General features: G+C 45.0%; 1 protein-coding gene across 1 annotated transcript in view; it reads left to right on the forward strand.

Moving 5' to 3' along the window:
• Positions 1–3,650: 3,650 nt before the first annotated feature.
• FBXW7 (F-box and WD repeat domain containing 7) overlaps positions 3,651–14,426 on the forward strand; it is a 173,229-nt gene continuing 162,453 nt past the window's right edge. Inside the window, exon 1 of the mRNA XM_030947165.1 lies at positions 3,651–4,012. The gene's annotated coding sequence lies outside the window, so the exon portion shown is untranslated. The remainder of the gene's footprint in view (positions 4,013–14,426) is intronic.

Genomic DNA, 14,426 nt, shown 5'->3' on the forward strand with positions numbered 1-14,426 from the left:
GACCCTATTACTTGGGATGCCTGCATCTCCCATCCCAAACCCTGACACATGCAGCCTCAGATATGGGCAGGTTACAGAAGCTGAAGCATCTGCCTGAGACAGAACTCAGTTTCCATTCTCATTCCTGCAGGCAGTGGGATGCACAGTACTGCCACTCATTAGGATATGTCTACCTGTAAACAACTGGGGAAAATAATTTCTAAAATATAAGGATTTAAATTTAAATTGGATCAGTCAAAATAGACTAAACCTTGTACAGATCTCCTTCAGCATTACCATATTTTAGGTCCATGTTTTCCCAAACAAAGAAATCCTTTATTCTTCCCTTTATCTGCAAACAGCTTACAAAATTTATCATAGGTATCTGATAAAACCAGATTACAAAATTTGTCATAGGTGCCTGATAAAACCAGAAACATGGGCAAATTAAGCAGCTTTTTAAATGGTGGTTTAGTATTTGAATGCGCTCCTTTCATTTGGTTATTTCACCTTATTATTTATGGCATTTTAAAGATGACATGGTATTATACAGGGTCAGCTTTCCTCTGTAATAACAATTCTATAGCAGATTTGTTACTCATGCATGTGCCCTCTCTCTCCTGGCTAATGCTCATTTTCAAATCATCATCTAATTTTCTATGCCTTTTAGCATGGAATCTTTTCAGTTACCAAGATTGTTGATAGATTGCAGTCTCGCCATTAAGTTTAATACCAACCTCTGGTATGGGTGGTAGTCCATCAAGATTAAAAACACCAGAGGAAGAAAATACATGCAGACAGACAGCAAGTATCCCTTCAGCCTCTAGGCAGAGTGCTTAAAAGCCCCAGTGTTTCTCTTCCTCTGTCACGATTTCGTGCACAGTAATAACCTCTGGCAAGGTTTTTGCATTCTCACTGGATTGTATGTCGAAAACAATACAGATCCACTTAAAATTGTTCTGTGTGTTATTTTAAAAATCAGTTTTATTGAAACTGTCTGTGTGGTGGCATTCAAGTCTGGCATATGACAGTGTGATTAGTTCTGCCAATGCATTGATCTGCAGTACAATTCCTATTTTTATCCCTGCTGTTTGAAGTATAGTCAGTCATGACCACATTTCCATTAAAGACTACACGCTGAACCAGTTTAATCTGTGACTAATAAAATAATCGTAACATTTTCATTAAATCCTCAGCCAGTCTGAGCACCATCATCAGCGCTGGCAGAGTAGTGATTTTCTGTTTCTTGAGTGATGCATCTGCCATTGTCAGTGATCTACACTGATTAGACAGCCAACTTTTTCCTTCACTCCCAAGTAATGTGTACTCAGTATTAGCGTCTCAGCTATGTCTGACCCATGTGTGAATTTATTATCCAACCGGTAGAGAGAGAACACCACAATTAGTAGAAAGCCAGTGGAATAAGCAATAGGTCCAAGAAATAGGAACCAGTAACCCCTTGACATGGATAGGATGAGAGAAACCTGTGTTCTCTTAGCTCAAGGAGCACAGATCCATACTGCAGATACAAAAGTCTTAGCACTACTACAACATTTCCTTTGTAGAGGGCAAAAAATACACATTTCTGTAAACTTGTGGGGAACAAACCTTGCCAAAATGAAAATATTATTCATGCAGATTTAATTCCTGCCTGCTCCAGGAATAAAAAGCTCAATTACCTGATTATATATTTACCTACATACTTATTGCAGAGCTGCTTTGTCATTCTGTGGAAAAGGTGAGTGATGTTCTGTGGGGAAGCAGGCCTCACTAGTGAAGGAGGCTTCTGTCTGCAAAAGCACCCCTTGCCAATTTCTTACAATAAGCATAAGCTAGGCAGGAATGGATGTGTGGAAGTTCAGCAGGTGAGGAAGGGATGTGCCTGCAGCTCTCAAGAGTGAGAGTGCTTCTCTGCTGCATTGTTCCAATGGGGACACAGTGGAGGTTTGGAGAGTCAGGTGAGCTCAAACATCTGTTTTTAATACATGGGAAAAGAAAAATCAGATAAAGGAGGTAACAGGAAAGGGTAAAGAAACACCAAGTAGAAGATGATGGAGAACAAGAGACAGATTTAAAACTGAATAGCAGACAGGAAAAAGCTAGTGGGCAATTGGAAGGCTTTTGGTGCAGTCAGACATCCCGTGTCCCAGTGCTTGTGTGAGGTCTGGGCAGAGCAGCCAATGTCTGCCTGGGCATACTCTGACATGGCAAAGATCCACCATGATCTTTTGAAAAGAAAGATAAATGCCAGATCTAAGGTACACGAGTAACCTTAATTTTGCTTTGGTTGTATATGCTTTATGATGGCAACAGTCAAATACTGCTTTTTTTCCTTTTTCCTGAGGCCTAAGCTTTTCTCAGTGGCCAGGCTGAGTGCTGCGTTCAGCCATTCCACACGCTTAATGACTGACAATTAAGTATTCATTTTTTACCTTGTTATTTGTTGAATGGTGCTGCATATCAGAATCACAAACCAAAGGAGGCCTAGAGGAACTCTCATGTGATGGCCACAACTCTGCACTAAACTGGAGCACAAGTCCTGTGACGAGTGGCTGAGGGAGCTGGGGTTGTTTAGCTTGGAGAAAAGAAGGCTTGGGATGACAATATCACTCTACAACTGCCTGAAAGGAGAGTGTAGCCTGATGAAGGTCAGCCTCTTCTCCCAGACAACCAGCAACATGACAAGAGGACAGTCTTAAGGCGCAGCAAGGGACGTTTAGTTTGGACACCAGGAGGAATTTCTTCACAGAAAGGGCAGTTTGGAAAGGGCTGTGCAGGGAGGTGGGGGGGTCCCTGGAGGTGTTTAAGGAATGACTGGATGTGGCACTCAGTGCTAGGTCTAGTTGACCATGGCAGTGTCCCGTCATAGGTTGGACTCAATGAACTCAGGGGTCGTTTTCCAATCGAATTGATTCTGTGATTCTGTTATAGGGTCTTGTAAATAACTGTCGGTTTAACCTTAGGAGAGCAGGGATGGGGTGCACATCATTCCCGTTACTGGGTTCGCGGCGCCCGGAGCCCGACTGAGAAGGTGCTGCTAGGGACAGGTGAGCCCCAGTTTCTGGAAGCACCAAGGGTGACCAGCACTTCCCACTGCCGGCTCCCGGACAAACAGAGCGGCAGCCGGGCACGGAGCGGCGCGCGCCGGGATCGCCCCGGCATCGGCCGTTCCCATGGCGGTAAAGGGTGGGCCGGCCGCGGGGCCGCCCCCTTGTCCCGGGCTGAACCGCGCGGCCGCGGCGGGACCTGCGCGGCTCCGCCTCGCCCGCCCTCGGCATCATCGCTCCGCGCCAGCACCGGGGCGGGGCGGGCCCCGTTGCCGGGTTACCGCTGTCATCCGCCCGCGCCGCCGCCGCGCTCGCTCCCTCTCCCGCCCGCCCTCCCCGCCCCCTCCCGGCGCCGCAGGAAGCGAGCGGATCCCGGGGCGCTGCTGCCGCCGCTCCCCCCACCGCGCCCGGCGTCCCCGGCCCGGCCCTGCCTCGCCGCCCAGCGCCCCGCGCCGCCGCTCCCCACATGCCGCAGAGCGGAGCGGTCGCGGCGCCGAGCCCCGCCGCCCGGCTGCCCCGCCGCGCCGCCCAGCTGGGGCCCTGACGGCCCCCCGCCGCTGGAGCCGGGGCCCGCCGGCGCCCGCAGTGCATGAGAGGGAGAGCGGGGCGGGGGCCGCGGCCCGAGCCACTCGCCTCCCGGCCGGCGGCGGTGCGGGGACGGCCCGGGGGGCGCTGAGGGGCGGCGAGGCGGTGGCTCCATGTGAGAGGAGGCGGCGGCGCACCTGATCCGTCGCCGGGACAGCCGCAGCCGGGGGGATTCCTCGAGGGCCACCAGTCCGCAACCCTCCCGGGGCGGGGTGGGGGGCTGGACCCGCCTGCCCCTTTGAAGTCACCCGGCCCCCGGCGGCAGCCCCGGGGCGGGGGGGGCAGCCGACCCCCTCTCGCCGGGGGAAGGGGGCTCCGCCTCGCCGCCCGCATCGCCCCGCCGGCGGGAAGGCGCGCGCGCCGCGAGCGGAGGGAGAGCCCAGCGGAGCCCGTCCCGAAAAGTGAGTGCGAGCGGGAGGAGCCGCCTCGGGAAGGGGCTGGGTGCCCCGGGGCTGCCGGCGGAGCGGGCGGGGGGCCGGGGCGGGGGCGCGGCGCCGGCGGCCGCCTTTTCCCATGCGGCTCACGTTGCCGGCCGCGCACTGTCCGCTGCCCCGCGGTCCACGCGCCGCTCCCGCCCGCCGCGGAGACGGGGCGGGAAGGGGGTGCTCCGCCAGGACCCCCGGGGAGCGCCGAGGGCTCCTCCGCAAGTTCTGCCGCCCGCTTTGTGCCGGGAGCGGCGGCCCCCGCGAACAAAGGCGGCCGGCGGGCGGGCGGAGGGCTCGGACCCCTCCGTCTCGTCCCCGCCCGGGGAGCCGAGCGGAACTGCCGCGGCGGAAAGTTGTGCAAGGTTGGGAGCGGAGCGCACGGCCGCAGTGCTGTGAGCCCCGAGGGTTTCAGACATCCCCCACCCCGCTCCCCCGTTTTCCTTCTTTTCTCTATAGGTTGAGTGGCTCTTAACAGACCCCGCGGCTCCCTCCTGCTCGCTCATTTACATAACACTTGGGTGGAAAATGTAGCTCTTGTCGCGGAAAAACGTTATTGAAGAGTTGCTTATTTTCCATGTAAAGTATTTTGAATGTGTTTTAAAAGCCAGGAGTAGTGTTGGCTCTTCCTGTTTATCGGAGTAGTTGCTGCTTCACGAGGCACGAGAGTGCTCTTGCTCTTACTCCAGACCTTACTCCGGGACTGGGGAAAGAAGGGTCTCGTTTGGGAATGGGACTGGGTTTGCTTGGGTTCTGTTTTGCTTTGCTTTTTAGCATTTCCGCCCCGTGCATAATTTCGCGCTGAGCAAAAACTGTATCAAAACTTGAAGTCTTTTTATAGAGTATCTTAACTTTCTTTTAACTGAAGAAAACAACACCTCCGTAGCTTGTCGGGGAAGAAACAATTGTGTCTGCTAGTGTTAAATTGTACTATTTGGGTGTTAAAATTTATACAGCAGTTTGTTACATATGAGGAGGATGTAGTAAAAAATGAAGAGAGTAGGTTGAATGTCGTTTATTTGGTGAGACAGTGTTCAGACAGAGATCCAGAAATTGTAACTCTTGTGTGGAAACTGCTGTCTGCATGAGTCCTCTCCACATCGTCCTGGAAGGAGTCTAGAAAGACTTTGCAGGGGAAGGTTTAGTGTTTGTCGGGCTTTTCATTAAAAGAAGAGTGTATAGCTTGTGAACATCCTGTGGGCCAGTTGCTAGGCGCCTGCTCTCCTGTGCTTTCTTTACCAGATGCGATTGAAAGCAGAGGAAAACAAAACATAGCAGAAATGTACACAGTTGCTGAAATATATGGGTGTGAACAGAAGGCCATACTCCAGCATTCCAGCTACGGATGCTTGCTCTGTTCTTCAGTTTGTGCTACACTTTTGAGAGCACTTACTGCCTGTTTCCCAGCTGTATACTTGTCCATTCCACTGAGGAGATAGCCTCTGAAAACTCAGGGGAAAAACTTGACATCAGTAGGAATTTTAAGGTAGGCAGGGCACCTGATCTTTCACAGTTTCATTTTGAGACCCAGTTTGCTGAAGGTAAGATTAATTTTCTTTAATTTGAAGTATCTGCCTATCTTAAGCTTTCTGTCATCATTGCTGTTTTGAAAAGGGGTGTAAAGAAGTTGAACTCTTATTTGGTTCATTTCTAGCTTTTCTTGATCGCAGAACTCAGTGGTTAGAAAAGGAAGTTGCATTCTCTTCAGGCCACAGTGTTAAGGAGTTGGTCTGTTCTATACTGCATTTAATATCTACAGCAAAGTGACACTATGTCCTTTTCTCATGTGGTGATTACGCTTGTTTTAAGGCACTTCCTAGTCCCAAACCTAAATCTGTCCTTTCTCCATCATTATCCAGTTATTAATGGCAGCCTGGTTCTGTCTCTTGATGGTGGTTATGCATTCCTGTTGGTGTTTCAGGTTCATAAATATCTCAAAAAGATATATCACTTCATATTTTTAAATTGTTTTTTGTCAAGGTTTAGATTTTTCCTCCTACTGCAGCTTATATCCAATCAGTGTAGGTTCTTTGTTCAAGCTGAATAAGTTACTAATACAATGGTGTCTGTTTGGAAACAGAAATGTTTATTAGAAACTATGTGATTTTCATTTGTATTAACTGTTACAAAAGCTTTTACAACAAATAACTTTTTAGCTTAGGGAAAGAAATAATTTTTATCTTTTGACTTAGGGCCGACAAATTAACTTTACTTCCCCTTATGTATGCATGTGGTACTTTGCAAAAGTTTTGTTCATTACTTCAGTGGAATTTGTTGTCTCTGAACCAGTAAAAGAAAGGAATGGTGTGTGATGATTTAGGCCAGGCAATGTTATTAAACATAGAGGAATGCTACTCTTCTGTCTCTTTAAACTAAATGGAGTTTTTAAAATTTGGACAGTATTTAATGAACATGTTTAATATTCTGAATCTTTTTGTGAAGAGCACATGCAATGGCTGTATGTACATTATGCTTGAAATAAAAGTAGCATAAAGACTTTATCTGCAGAGCCGCTTCAGCCTTGTCATATGTGGACTGTGTATGTCAGGTAATTCTAGAAAGACATGATAAACATTGTGTCAATTGCTCACGAAAATGCTCTTCCACAACAAAGTATTGTGCTTTAGTCAATTTGTGGTAGCTGATGGATGGTTCAGTACTGAAATGCTCTAAGTATTCACTGGATAGACAAAATCTATTTACTGCAATCACTGCTATGGACATTAAGATAGTCTCTTGTAGCAAAGACTACAAGAGTAGTAGTTGTAGTCTCTGTAGCAAAGGCTAGAAAGATTGTAGATGTTTGTCTCATGAAGACCTAGATCCACGTAAGCATGGAAACTGACTTATTGTCAACAAACTTCTTGATCTTTGTGGTGGTACAGCTGTTGGTTATTAGACAGGCTCTTCTGGCTAAATCAAGCAAGGGCAGTTTAGCCCAGAGGATGTCTGCAAAAGGCTAAAGGCAGCACTGGATGCTTACAGGTCCCAGTCCCAGAGCACCCTTGTGGCTGCTATCAGTGTGTACTTTAGGGCTGTGTCACTTCTGTGCATTTGGCAGCACTCAGTGGCTTCCTCTCAGGTGAACGTGTTTGGTGGCTTTGAGGGAGGAATGGACAAGTCCTTGTTTTGAAGTGACTGGTTGTGAATAAACGTATTGTCAGGTGTATTGGGTACCTTCTTATTCCTGTGTTAGGAGAGAGGAAGAATATTGAATCCCTGTCCATTCCTCACCTGTCACAGTTTTGTATTTAGTAGAAAATGAAAGATGGTTCTCAGTCTTTTACTTTGTAAAGATTACTGGTGAAATAATAAAGTAATCAATTTTTGGCTACCTTCTCTGTTCAGCCAAAATCAATCAATAAATATAACAGCTTGATTAGGCTCTCACTTAAACATTAAACTGCACATGTGCTTTTCTTCTTTGAGAGTTTTGCATATGTAAGATGTTTTTTGGCTGTAATGAATGTGAGAGGTGTTGTGGCTCATTTGTGAGGGGACATTTCTTGGGCAGGAAGAGAGAATGGGAATAATTAAACTGTTGCAATGCTGTGAATCCTACCTGGGTCTTTGCAGCAGTGGTTCTGGTTAGCTGCTCCAGTGTTTGTCCTGTATCAGTGCATACACTGCAGTCATGTATTTTCTAATAGATCCTTGCTAGGCTTTTTGTCAGTAATGTGGACATGATTTACATCTGTAATATCAAGTACTTCAAAAGTAAGGAATGTCAAAGGAACTACTGCATTCGGTTTTGTTCATGCTCACTTATGGCAAAAAATACGTGTTCATCTCCTCAAGACTGCTTGTTTATGCTAAATAGACAGATCTGTGTAATTCAGGAACTCTTCTCTATTTTGTTTTCTCAGTGTTCTCTGAAACAATTGCAGTTATTTTTACAAGGGTGAAACAATGCATTTTTTTCTGTAATGTCATGCCCAACCTACCAGCAGACATCTTTTCATTTGCTGGGGCAATTGAAGATGTTACCATCAGCTAGAGGATACAACACCCACAGCTGGTTGGTAAGAGGAGGTGTGTGAAATATTGTCCAAACTAGCTTGCTTAGTTCAGGCAAGCTTTGCCTGAGTCTTGAGCTGAGACAGTTGGCTTTGCTTTGAGCTGGAGGATGAAGTGTTGGTGTGTACTGTTTTGGTGGCACACTCCTGGTGTGCCAGAAGTGTGCCACCAAAACTTCTTTTCCCAGTCCAAATCCCTTCAACATGATTGGTGGTGGCTGTTGCACTAGGGACTAGTAGAATTTATCTAGTTTTCTGACCAAACACAAATATGGCCATAAAATAGCGAAAACATGGCATGTTTTAATTAAGATATAAAACAAACAAACTAAAAACTCAAACTAAATAAAAAAACATGTGATGTTTTCAGTTTTGGCTGTAATTTAGAGTTATACCAGTGTGATACATTTTGCAGTGGTATTTACCTCAGCTTATATTGAAAAAAAAAAGAAAACCAGTTTCCCTTTAATACTCTCATAAAAGGTCGAGTGATGTTTGGATTTTTGTAATCCAAATACATTGTTATGAAACTGATTAACATATTGATGTACCTTAGATGTTTTGTGGGCAGGGGTCATTGGGACATGGAGGGGAAAGGAAAGGGTTTCTTGAAATAGCTTGGTCTCCAAGCTCCCGTATCAGAGAGGCCTCTTGCGGGTAGTGCCTGTTAAGCTGGCCTAGGTGAGTCTAGTTTGTCTTGTGACCTGAGACTGGATGGCTGCTTACAGCAGAGGGACACCTCTGAGGTAATTAAGTAATGCTTCCTGTTCAAAGGCTGGCTATTCAGAGTTGTCCAAAATGTGGATGTTGTGAAATGCTTTTTTGCTTGAAACCCTTTCAGTGGTGTGGATGGCGTGACCTGCCTGATGCTGCTCTGGAGAGGCAGCACTGGGAAGTCTCTGAACTCTTCAGCATGGGCAGGCTGAGATGAAGTGCACTTGAGAGGGCAGGGCATACTGCTGAGCACTTTCTAAGCACAAGCTCTGCCTCCTTACCAGGCAGGAGGGCTGCCCTAGGGTGGAGTTGAGGCATACACGTGCTGTGGTGAGACCTGGCCTTGTGGAGCTGGAGCTGTGGCGAGTGGGAGGTTAGAGCACGGTTGCAATAGAATTGCAATAATTTCCCCTTAAACTCCTCATAAACCTCAATCAATGAATCTCGCCACTCCAGTATCCTAGGTTGTAATAATAAATTAAATCTTTCCCCTGCCAGTTCTCCCTCTTTACACATGGGTCTCTCTTTGAAAATAAAAAATCCGAACTGATTCTGGGATAATTGTTGTACTTGTTCCTATGTACACTTCTCCTGTTTCTCAATTCCTTGGTCCATTGTCAGAGCTTGTTGTTCTCCCTCTTCAGCACTTCATCCTTAAGAAATGTTGCTCTGGATGGCTTGGAATGTGGGAGGTGACCTTTACATGATACAGGTTTCTAGAGACTTCCCCTGTGTGTTCCTTGGTGGGCTTATCAAAGAACTTAAGGGTGGTGGTGGAGACTTGATTGCCCACATGAAGTTTTGGTGGGTCCTTTTGATAGATTGAAGGATTCCTTAATTCGGTCATGTGGGGTCAGAGCTACTCAGCTGTGGCTTTGTGTTCATGTAGGTTGTGGCAACTGCTGTGAATTTCAGAAGGACGGGAGCTGCAAACCCTGGGTGTGTGTTGTTGACAGTATCTACTTAAACTCTGCCCTCTTTGACCGTCATAATGTCCTTACTGCACACATTAGCTCTGTTCTTGCAGATGCTGGTGGATACTTTTGGAGCACGTGCTTTTCAGGATAAAGTCTACCATGTTTTCTTAAAGGTGGAACTTTACATTTAGATCTGCTGTAGCATGCAGGACCTGTCTATGCTTATAGGGAGTTAATTTGCTGTATTGCAAAATTGCATAGGAAAGGTTATTACTGTCTTTGTGCAAAATATGTGATGTGTTTTATAGGATAGAATGTGTGTCCGTATATATCTGTAGGAATGACAGTAGTCACAGGGAATTCAGAACTGAACAGGCTACTTCAGGACAAGCTACTTGTCTTACTAAATGACTAACAAGCCCAAAGCATCATAAGCCAATGGGGAAGAAAAGGTTTCAAGCTTTTCCTCAAGTTCCCTTTTTAGGAGGGTAAGCTGCTCAGTGTGTTCCCTGGCAAGTGTAAGCCTTTTCAGCATTGTAGCATACTTCATGCTTGAGAAGTTGCTCACTAGCTATTGCAGTAGCTGCAAAATCTAGCATTTCTTTGCTAGACCTGACAGTAGTGGGTACATTGCTTTTGTTGACTTCTTCATTGCCTAATAAGGCTTTAGAATATACTAGAGAATATTTTCTTTAATGTTCAAGGCTGTAACCATTAAATAATAACCAAAAAAACACGCTATGGATTCAGACCTCTCTGAGGAAATGTTACTTATCTTTTGTGGCAAGTGTGACCCCACACAGCTTGGTATAGTGCTGAATCTCTGCTGAAAGCAGGATGTCTTCACCTTTGTTTCACCATTGTCTATGTCTTTGCTCAGCTGTGTTAGTTGTGGCCCTGAGCTTGGGACAGTAAACCTGCAGTTTGCCGGGAGTGTCTGCTTGTCTTGCTGTTTACATCTTGTCTTTTTGTTTTAATTCATGCAATGATACTCAAAGCAGGAGATGATCTAGCGCAACAGAAAAGGGTCCTGAAACTGTGATCCTGGAGATACCCTTGTCTGAGTTATTTTAAATGTTTGTTTCTGAGCTCTGCTGTGGCAGTTTCATCTGCTGTTGCTAGAGCTGATGAGTGTGTCTGCAGATCTGTGGCATTTCTCTGAGTGGGTGGATCACTGCAATGACAGGTAACTCCTTTTTTTCTTTACTACAGAGTACAGTAGTGACAGTTTTTATGCATCTTGAGGGCTAATCTTCAGCATCCTTTAAAGCATGCTAAGGCAGAGTTGCTGTGGTTTTCAGTGGTTTTATTTTATTTTTTTTTTTACTTTTTTTTTTCCCAGGAAATGTTTCTTTCTCCACATACCTAAATAGCAGTCCCTATTTAATCTTTCAGCAAGAATGAGTTTGAAACAATTGATTTGTTTGGGGATTGCTTTTCTCCTAACTTGCTATTTACTGCAAGGGTTTACAGGGAGGGAGACAATGATCAAACCTGCAATGCTTTCCCCAGCTGGCCCATATTTAAACTTGTCTATGTAGCCAAGATGGGGCAGACATGACCCTTATGACAAGCCTCTGCTGGAAGGGGGCAGTTATATCCCTCTGCTTTCATGGTGTGTTAGTTGTGTAATCTGTGGCAGCAGGTGGATTCTGACTGTGCTGTCGGTGGTCTGGGTAAGAGCTAGACCTGGTCACTGCTTGACTCCCAGCTTGCTGGACTTTGTGCTGTCCTGCACTTGCTCCACTCTACCAGCTGTGTGATGCACAGCCCTGAACAGCCACTTGGTGTTCATGAAATGTGTCAAGGGTAGCATGCAGGCTTTGGTAGCCCCTGAGTAATAAGGTGGTAATGCTAACTATGTTTTGACACTGTGTGTCTAGAGGGGAGTGATTATATGTGTGAAAGAAGTCCTACTAATGGTATCTTAGGTGCGCTCTAATACACAGGTGGCTGAACTTTACATTTTGCAATGTTATAGTACAGAAGTAACTGAAGTGTTTCTGTTAGTTACCTTGATTATCTCCATAAAGGCTTCTTCCTTAGGTTGTCCAGATGTTTAACCTAAATTTGAAAGTTTAACATAGCTGAATGCACTATAGCTAGAGCATTTCTTAGACATGGCTTGCTGTAGCAAAACAACTTTGACATGCACAGTTACATTTAGTGTGTTTCCAGGACATCCTGTATTTTCATCTCATCTTCGAGGTCAGGCTGAATGGGGCTTTGAAAAACTTGGTGTAAGGGAAGGTGTCCCTGCCCATGGCAAAAGGGTTGGAATTACATGACCTTTAAGGTCCCTTCCAACCCAAACCATTCTCTGATTCTGTGATTTCAGGTTGTGTACTGTACTCCCAGCTTTATACCTTATTACCATGGTGAATCTACTGTTATTTGTGCTTTGAACACTTTGAAGTCAAGTAAATCCTGATGTGCTACAGAAAAGTAGTGGGCTGATAGTGGAATAATTGAGGGTCGAACTTCAGCTCTGCCATTACCGACATTTGGCCTGGTGGGAGCAGTAGATAACACTCGGTGTGACTCAGGAGCACAGGCAGGAGTTTTGTTTGAAGAGCAGAGGTGGGTGGTGTCCCCTGTCATGGGGTGGGTGTGTGGCTGTCTAGTGAGGGGAGCTGCATGCTGGGGTTGCTGCCTGCCTATGTAGGAGGTATGTACAGTCATCCCGCTCAGCTTGTGGCTGTTTACACGGGCTGTGGGAACCTTTCAAAGGGGTGCTGGGAATGGCTGGAAAAACAAAAGCTTGTTTAGTGGCACAAAAGAAATGTTAACGTTTTGGTCCTTCTCATTCCTATTGTTTGTTTACACTGCGGAGTGGTGGGAACAAAATTGATTGCGTAGGTTAGGCACGACTTAGCAAAGATTAAAAAGGAGAAACTCATCATTAAACATTTCACCCATCCTTCATAAAATAATTTCAAACATCACAAAGGTTGAAATGTTATATTCACTTGTCCTTAATGGGGTTGTCATTTCATATTGTATTTGACTTGCTTAGTTCCTGCTGTAAGGAATGGCTCTCAACAGCTTCTCCTACCCATAGCTCTTCCTGCACTAGCTATTAGTTTAACCTAGTTTTTTGTTAAGATTATTCAAATTAATTTTGTGCTATTGGTTTTCTATAATTTCAGTTCCCTGAATTTAAGTGAGAAGGGAACTAAAAAGCAAATTGAATTGGCTCAGTGTGACACAGAATGTGCGTTAGAGCTGGCACGGGGGATGCACAGCTGGCAGTGAATCCTTTGGGCACTGCCTGGCCATTAGATCAGCTTAACTGTGCCCTGAAACCTCATGGCTGTGGTTTGACAATCTGCTGAAACCAGTGTGGAGCACGTGCTGTAACCAAAAGGGCTGATCTTGTTCCTTCTGTCCCTTCTTTGCTTTTGTGGTTGTGCTGTCCACTTCTGAAATCCAGCTGTTTGTGAACCAACATGAGTGCTACTCTTGCCTGACTTCTTAGCCTTTTCAGTAAGGAGAGAGTGGTATTGACCCTTTTAACAGCAAGACAAATTTAAGTAATTTGAAAGTGTTTACAATCCTTGTGCTAAACTGCAAAAGTATTGTCATATGTATCATGCTGTAAACTATATGCATGATATAAACCACCTTCAGCACTACTACCAGTTCACCCTTTAAAACAGAGCGTGTGCTTGATCTTCAAAGGTTTTTCCCGTGAGTTCTCTTCATATCACAGTCATAAGCATGCCAATCTGGACAAATAATCCTTTTATTCAGTAGAGCTACATTTTACACAGTGATCAAAGCTGCAATGTACAGAAATATTAGTATTCAAATCTGTAAAACACAAGGGAAACAAATTGTTCTGTGAGCAGTGGAGCTAACAAAACCTAGTTTCCTGTGGATTTGTGTCCTCTGTCTGCTGCTGTATCCCATCACTGCAGTAACAGTCCTGATTACTGTCCTGTTATCTCCTGTGACCTCCCTTATCACAAAGTGTCAGATCCTGCAGCCTGACTATTACACCACTCCCCATATAACCTACCTGCTAGCTGGGGTAGAGGCAGCTGTGCTATGCTGTGCTGGTTGCAGAGCTGTGCTTGGTGGCTGCTGCCAAAGGGGGAAAATATTTGCGTTCAAGAATTCTACTGATTGTGAAGCTGAGAGTTTAACTTTTGTTCTATTCTTTCTGCCTATCAGTTGCCATCTTCAGAAAAGCAGTGGGATTTCATTATAAGGTGTGTGTATCTTTCTTTCCTGAATCACTTATCACGAAGATGTATTATGGCACTGGAAAGTTTCATGTATAAATCTTCAAGTAGTTCTGTTCTTTACATTATTTGTGATGCTTTAACCCTAGTTTAGTTGAATATATTATTTTTGTTACAAAAATCCAGTTAAACTCAAGGTTCTTAGTGTTTTTTTTCCTATACCTTTTCCTTTATATTCTTCTGCATCTCAGTTACAATCAACATACTCAAACTTTCTGATGGTTTTTGGCTTCCCCTTTAAGATGCCTATTACTAAATGTCACCCTTTTAAACTTTTAGTTTAACTACATTTCAAACCATTTTTTATGCCTGCCTAGGAGTGCTGTATATTTACTAAGTGTATTTAAAATGCTGCATTCAATTTGTTTGTATAATTATAATATTCTCCAAAATATTTAATGCACATCCTAATTTTTTTCTTTTACTGAGTGTTATTATTTTTTGGACTATCAGGGATCAACATATTTCTTTCTGAATTTGTTCTTAAGGTCCAGGAAAT

This window comes from Camarhynchus parvulus, chromosome 4 (assembly GCF_901933205.1).
Source record: "Camarhynchus parvulus chromosome 4, STF_HiC, whole genome shotgun sequence".
NCBI classification, from domain to species: domain Eukaryota; kingdom Metazoa; phylum Chordata; class Aves; order Passeriformes; family Thraupidae; genus Camarhynchus; species Camarhynchus parvulus.